This window comes from Tiliqua scincoides, chromosome 2 (genome assembly GCF_035046505.1).
Source record: "Tiliqua scincoides isolate rTilSci1 chromosome 2, rTilSci1.hap2, whole genome shotgun sequence".
NCBI lineage: Eukaryota > Metazoa > Chordata > Lepidosauria > Squamata > Scincidae > Tiliqua > Tiliqua scincoides.
This window is the reverse complement of record NC_089822.1, coordinates 164,393,011-164,400,269: the sequence shown is the minus strand read 5'-3', so window position 1 is coordinate 164,400,269 and position 7,259 is coordinate 164,393,011.

The following is a 7,259-nucleotide window of genomic DNA, read 5'->3' as shown; positions in this document are numbered from 1 at the left end:
GTATCAGATGACCAAAACCTGACTTGAAAAGATCTCCCCACAACAGGACGCCTGAGGATTTCATTTGATGCCACACATGGACAATCGCCTTACTTTCCATTTCTGCTATCATATACATCAAGGACTAAAAATGGAAGGAAATTCTTTAAAGGCAATCGCCAGTAGAGCTAGTTCCTCACCCTACTGTTGCAAATTCAGATGAATATAATATTTGACTCAGCTACTTTATTCTTTTATTCCTGGTTGTTCTTTTTGTCTCATTCTATGCAGAATTCTCAACCCAGCTGCAACCAGTCCTTGCACATAAACTTTATTATAGTGATGGATTGTTTACAGGCTGTATCATCCTTCCCAGCTTCACAAGGTTAGGACACTGTTGATCAGACCCATCTTCAAAATCATAGGCTGCTATGAGAAATAGGACATTGGTCTCTGTGTAATTGTGCAGGTGGCTTTGAAGTGTAGCTGCTTTTGCCAACAGAGAGAGGAACCAGAGAGCTCCAAGTAAGGTTTCTTTGTCTGCGTGTTTTTGGCACTTCCTTTGAAATATTACACTGGAGAATCAATTCAACATTTGTAAGGTTCCTATTACATTCATCAGCAGTTGTACTGTCTCCAGTACATACCTGTGTAGCTTTGCAGCTGTTCTACAGGCTCCGACAACCTGTCCCTATGGTCACAACAAAATTTCAAAATGCCGTCGAGCCACCGTAGATCTCAAGAAAAAGGCATCTTCTGTCTGGGATGTTCTCTGGACAACACACCTATATATGATTAAGAAATGTCAGTACAAAATTTGCCATCAAAAAGAACATCTTTCCTCCCAAAGAATGAATGCTTTGAGATTAGGGATGAGAGCTGAGAAGCCTGCCTACCAATGCACCTCTTCTAAAGATTAAAGAAAAGAAAATTGTCCTCAAGGTTGTCAATCATTCCAGTCTGCACCAATGAATAAACAGTGCAGTGTATTGTTCCCTTTGCCATCAAAGATGCACATTTACAACAAAGAGAGTGGCAATATGGTTGTCACCAGACACTAGCAAACATAATTGGTATTCAAGTTACAGTAGCACAGCATACATCATTCTTAAAATTAAAACAGTCTATAGACAGAGGTGTTTCAAAACAGTGTTACGTATTTATTTTACTCAGAAGTAAGCCCATTATGTTCAGTAAGACTTAGGCTGTAATCACCGGAAACAAGCACCTCTATCTGTTGTTGTTGGCATCCTTCAGTCTCAGAAGACAATGGTTAGTTGGCAACCTTCCGTCTCGAAAGACTATGGTATCGCGCTCTGAAAGGTGGTTCTGGAACAGCGTCTAGTGTGGCTGAAAAGGCCAGTTCGGGAATGATAATCCCTTCCACACCGGGAGCAAGTGCAGTCTGTCCCTGGCCTGTCTCCCTGGCTATGGGCCTTCCTTCTTTGCCTCTTAGCCTCAGACTGTTGGCCAAGTGTCTCTTCAAACTGGGAAAGGCCATGCTGCACAGCCTGCCTCCAAGCGGGCCGCTCAGAGGCCAGGGTTTCCCACTTGTTGAGGTCCACTCCTAAGGCCTTCAGATCCCTCTTGCAGATGTCCTTGTATCGCAGCTGTGGTCTACCTGTAGGGCGCTTTCCTTGCACGAGTTCTCCATAGAGGAGATCCTTTGGGATCCGGCCATCATCCATTCTCACGACATGACCGAGCCAACACAGGCGTCTCTGTTTCAGCAGTGCATACATGCTAGGGATTCCAGCATGTTCCAGGACTGTGTTGTTAGGAACTTTGTCCTGCCAGGTGATGCCGAGAATGCGTCGGAAGCAGCGCATGTGGAAAGCATTCAGTTTCCTCTCCTGTTGTGAGAGGAGAGTCCATGACTCGCTGCAGTACAGAAGTGTACTCAGGACGCAAGCTCTGTAGACCTGGATCTTGATATGTTCCGTCAGCTTCTTGTTGGACCAGACTCTCTTTGTGAGTCTGGAAGACTATGGTATCGTGCTCTGAATGGTGGTTCTGGAACAATGTCCTCTCCAGTGCGCAAAGCCTGGGTAAAGTAGGTATGGATAGACTGTTTCCCATGCAGCAAATTCCCCCTCTCCACATCGCTGGAATGGTCCAATGGAAAGGCAGAAGCCAATACGGTTGGTTCCAGCGGCGTTGCAGGAGTTGCCAGAACATAACTGTGTTCAGCCATGAACTGCCTCAGGGAATCCAGCTTCAGATTTTGCCTTGAGGTTGACTCCTGAAACCTTTTCCATAACTGGATGTAGCCACAAGGCAGTGGAGGTTTGGGATCAGAGTTTTCCTTCTCTCTGACTTCCCAGGCTAATGAGTCCCATCTACCCAGTGGCTATTTAGTTGCCTCTTATGACAAGTACAGCCAAACTGAGGGCCTATTCTTATCCCCAGCCCCCAGGTAATAGAATTATGACTGTCAGGGCAGCAGGGGAGGATAGCCCTTGCTTTCCCGATAGCAGAGTGGTACGGGAGCATAGGGAGACAGTACAAGAGGCAGGCGATCCCAAACAGAGCCAAAGAAGCAGACACAGGTTTGTTTGTTGCAGAAGCAGGTATTGGTAAAGGAGCAGGCAGAAGAGCAGTCAGTCAAACGGTCCAGGAGTCAGGGATGCAGAGAGGCACAGTCATGGTAAGCAATCCAAGTCACAGAATAAACCAGCACCACAACATGCAGAAACTCCACCTCAGCAACCCACATTTGGAGTCTGTTCTTGCCCCCATATATACCAGGGCCAACCAATCAGAATAGGGCGACCTCATCGTCACAAGACTGTCTTGTGACCCTTTTTGATTGGCTGTCCAGTGGTGCATTGCACCACTCCACCGTAGCCTACATGACTCTGCACACATCTCCCCAGGTCACGTGACTCCCACCTGCAACAGGTGCAGCTGCTTGCATCAGCATACATGTACAATGCTGCTGTTCCTTTAATTACATTGCATACCAGGCCTGGACTTCAAGGCCCCTCCTGCCACATCCTGGCTTACAACATTTCAGGACCTGGGGTGCCAAAGGCCTGACAATGACAGTGAATGCTTTTGGCAGGGACATGCCAGAAATAAAAGTCAAACAGTAGAGTAGAGCAATGCTTTGAAAATACTGGTAGGTAAGCACTGTACTACTAGATGTGAATGGAGAAGTACAATTTGAAAGGATCAGTTTAGTCCAACTTTAAGTTATTCTAAAATATTGTTATGCATATTGAAGCCAGGATCTGCGTCTACTGGGAGGCTCTTTTACTTACAAAACATGTGTTATTTTCTTAATGTACTATCGAAAGACTTTAATCATGCATCCCAATAAAAACAGCATTTAAATGTCCTCAGCCTGAATGCTTTGGAGATAAGCTATTTACATGAATCTTCCCAAATGCACAGTTTCATATGCAGCCATAAGATGCTGTTGACCCAGATTGTTCCCAAAGGAAATACAACATCATAGACTTTACTGGGTGTACTGGGAAGACTTCTTAAAATAAAATTGATTTGGTTGAGATTCAGAATACTTAAAAAAGCACTCAGAGTTTAGCAGTTGGGGAATTTAGTGGGAATAAAATCCTAACAATGTTCAGTTAATGCCTAGAAATTGATGGGTGCTCTGGGGGACAGATGAACTACATCAGGAGCACCAACTAGCAGCAGAACTGGCATTATCAGGCCCTCTTGCTGGATGCTCTGAGCACTGGATAGAAAAGGCCACCATAGGCTCACCTGCCCTCTGTGCTTGTTTAATCCAGTTGGGGGTTAGTGAACCTACTTGTTCCCTTTTATTTAGTAGAACTATAAAAAGGAATATAGCAATGTATCTTGGCATACTGGTAAATCCAAAGCAATTATACAACAGACCGATTTATCCTGGTCTGCTTCACCTATTCCCCTTTCCCCTAAGCCAGTGAGGAACTCCAAAAGTATTTGAAGACTGTTGCAGTTGCTTCAGGGTATCTCTGTTCACCAGCTATTCATGTTCTTGCTTTGGTACTTTACACAGCATTAGAAACAAAGTACCTGTTGTTGAAAAGACAGGACATCTCTGATTACACCTTGAAGGTGATTTTGCATCTTCCAGCTATTGCCACTCTTGCAATTACACCCACGGTTCGCTGTGCTAGCCTAGCAGAAAGAACTGGCACATGTGAACTCTGTGGATATTCTTCCTTCTTCTCCAGCCAGGAAGCCCTTATAACACCTTGAGATTGCTCAACAGGGAAATAGCATCACTGCCTGGCACCTGTAGCCTTTGGAACAGTGGGCAAGAATGACATCTGTGGCATTCTGCTGAGTTCTGGTTGTACCTGCTTATTGGAAGATTCCACCCACCTGATTAGGACTAGCGGAAGGCCCAAGGGATGGGTTAGAGTTTCCTGACTCTGAACTAGCTAATGAGAACAGTAGAAAACAATCCCCCAGCAACCCATACAAAAGAAAGTTGGTTTTGAGTTGGTCTGCTTACCTTGGAAAGCCAAACTGCCTTTCTGGTAACTGCAAATGCAGTCTGATTCCTCCAGTCTGCCTAATGGTATGTTTAGAATATGGAATGTGTAGATAAAACTGTTCTTTTTAGTTCTTTTGTATTCCCTCTGATTCCAGTTTGTCCCAGTTTTATGTATTGTCCTTTTTCTTTAATAAATCCTTTCAATATTTTAAAGACTTCTTGCTTAACTAGTAAAAGGTGTGTGCTAAGAACACACATTCTCATTGCCTCATTCACATTGCCTTCTCATTCCCTGGCAGTCCACTGGGCCAAATGTTGCAAGGCCTTGGAGTGTGAGCACTGTAAACAGAGGGCAGATGATACCTCATACCCCTTTCTTCAGTGCTAAGGGGTTCCTAGACTAATAGGAAACTCCAGGCTGGAGAAAAAGCAAGAGATGAAACCTTATTTCTGGTGGCAGGGAATTCAGCCCCAGGGGTCAGGTTAAGATATAGCAATGATAGCCAAGAAAGGTTGCTATGCCTTAGATTCCCCTTGAGGAACCAAAGAATGCATGGGAAGCAAGACCACATACAGTGTATTGGTCAGCAGTTGGATCACAGCTATGAAAATCCAGTTTCAAATTTCTGGGTCACATAATAACTCAGTCTAACAGACTTGTTACACAATGACTGCAGTCCTGAAGTTCCCTAGAGGAAGTCCAGGGTGCAGATGTAGCAAATAAGAAGGCATATCAGTGCCAGAGAAGTCAGGCAGTTGCCACAACCAAGAACCAGCGCCATCATGTTCATTAACTTGGCATGAACTGGATCCAGTGAGACTGGAAGCTGCACCTGGACATTAAGAAATCCAAGATGCTGAAGACCTTCCAAGAATGTGTTGTGAGCCATGAAGCACACTTACCATTTTCATTTAAAATGTTTGAAGCTCTGAAACACAAAACATGGCAGCGCAACACAGTTATGCACATGATGCTCAGGATGATTAGACTTTGAACTTTGAATCAGAATTCCCCTAATGACTCTAGCTATCATCCTGTACACTTCTGTCAGATCATGAAACTGACAACACACAAGGTTAAAAATGATGCCAAATTCTATATGCCCAAGAGGAGGAAGTTGGCATTGTCTTGAGAATCCAGACTTTGCCTTTCTTGACTTCTCTGTGCATGAAAAGCTAATAGCAATGCTTCATCGATGTTAAAGTAACTGCTTCCTGACAAAACAGCCCTAATCCTCATAGGGAACAGAAAGTACACACTGCTCTTCAAATACAAAGCAGGCACCAGATGTCCCACTATCACCTATGTTTTGCATGCAGCTATCACTGCCTATTATGTTCTGCTACACTACCTGCTGGTTCTTGTTTTCAGGTAGCTGTTTACACTGAAAAACCAAGGCAGAAATAAAAATGCTTCCACCTAGCTCTGCATGTGTGCATTGCCCTTCAAAACAAGTTGTTCTCTTAAGGTAGGTTAGATCTGTTTTTCTTGTTTTGCATGCAGAAAAGCAAAACTGGAGAGTCGGTGACTTGCTCAGGTCTTTCCTCAGTTAGGTTATGTGCTCCATGAAACGATAACACATCGTGAACGATAACACATCAACTCACTAACAAGGCTTAGAAGGCACAGCCAGGCAGAACACAGCCTGTTCTTTCTCTGCAAAGCACAGAGAGACTCCTGATGAGAAAGTGTTCCTTTCATTGGAACAGGTACAGATGCCTCATAAAGTAGGGCACACACACACCAGCACTTGCCAAAGATAGCATAATTGGCTGCCTCTCCTACCTTAGGAAAAGCAAAAAGTGGCAGCTTGCCTGAAAGTAGGACAATCCTTATCAAAAGCAGGTTTCTCTCCCTACTGTAGCTTGGAAGAAGGGAGGTAGGCCAAGTGGAAAATTTTTTTTTTTTTTTAAATGGGGAAGATAGAGTTATTCTAGACATTCTACTCTGCTAACAAGACTGCTTTTCTCCATGTGAAAGGAAAAGTGCCCAGAATGTATTCTTGGCAATGAACACTGAGTCCAGCTAAGAGCCTTGCCACATTCCAGACTCCCCTTAGTGACACTTTGGGTGAATTTGTTAGCAGTCTCCCTATAAATATTTGATCCTGCCATTACTTTTTCAACAGAATCCTACAAATATGGGGGAAAAAATTTAAGAAGCAGCTGAACAATCTCCTCCATTTACAGCTTGACTGGTATGACAAGCCAAAGAGCTGCCTGGGTCCTAACTCTCCCAGCTATGGCCACAGGGGAAAAGATATTCATATCTTATTAAGGGGTGCCAGGCATCTGAACATTTTTCTAATCTAGCAGTCAAGTGAGTCAGGTGCCCTGCTCCATTGCTTAGGCAAAATACTATAACCAGTTGTCTAGGGTTACATTCCAGCCAGTCAACATCTAGGAATTTAAGTTTGAGATTCACCCTGTCCCTGTGGCACCTACACATCTAATTGCTGTCTGTCTTTCTCTCTTCCAGTTATTGCAATAGGAAATCAATAATAGTGGGATGGGGGGGCATGCTGATCTGTGCATAGAACAAATCAGGACCTGTCGTATCTAAGGGTGCAATCCTAACCCCTTATACGTAGGACCTGTCGTATCTAAGGGTGCAATCCTAACCCCTTATGTCAGTCCTTTCCAGCACTGGCATAGCAGTGCCAATGGGACATGTGTGGCATCCTGCAGTTGGATGTCACTCACAGAGGCCTCCTCAAAGTAAGGGAATGTTTGTTCCCTTACCTCAGAGCTGCATTGCCCTGATGTCAGTGCTGGAAAGGTTAGGTTTGTGCTCTAAGGGTTAGGATTGTGCCCTAAGGAGGTTAAAACC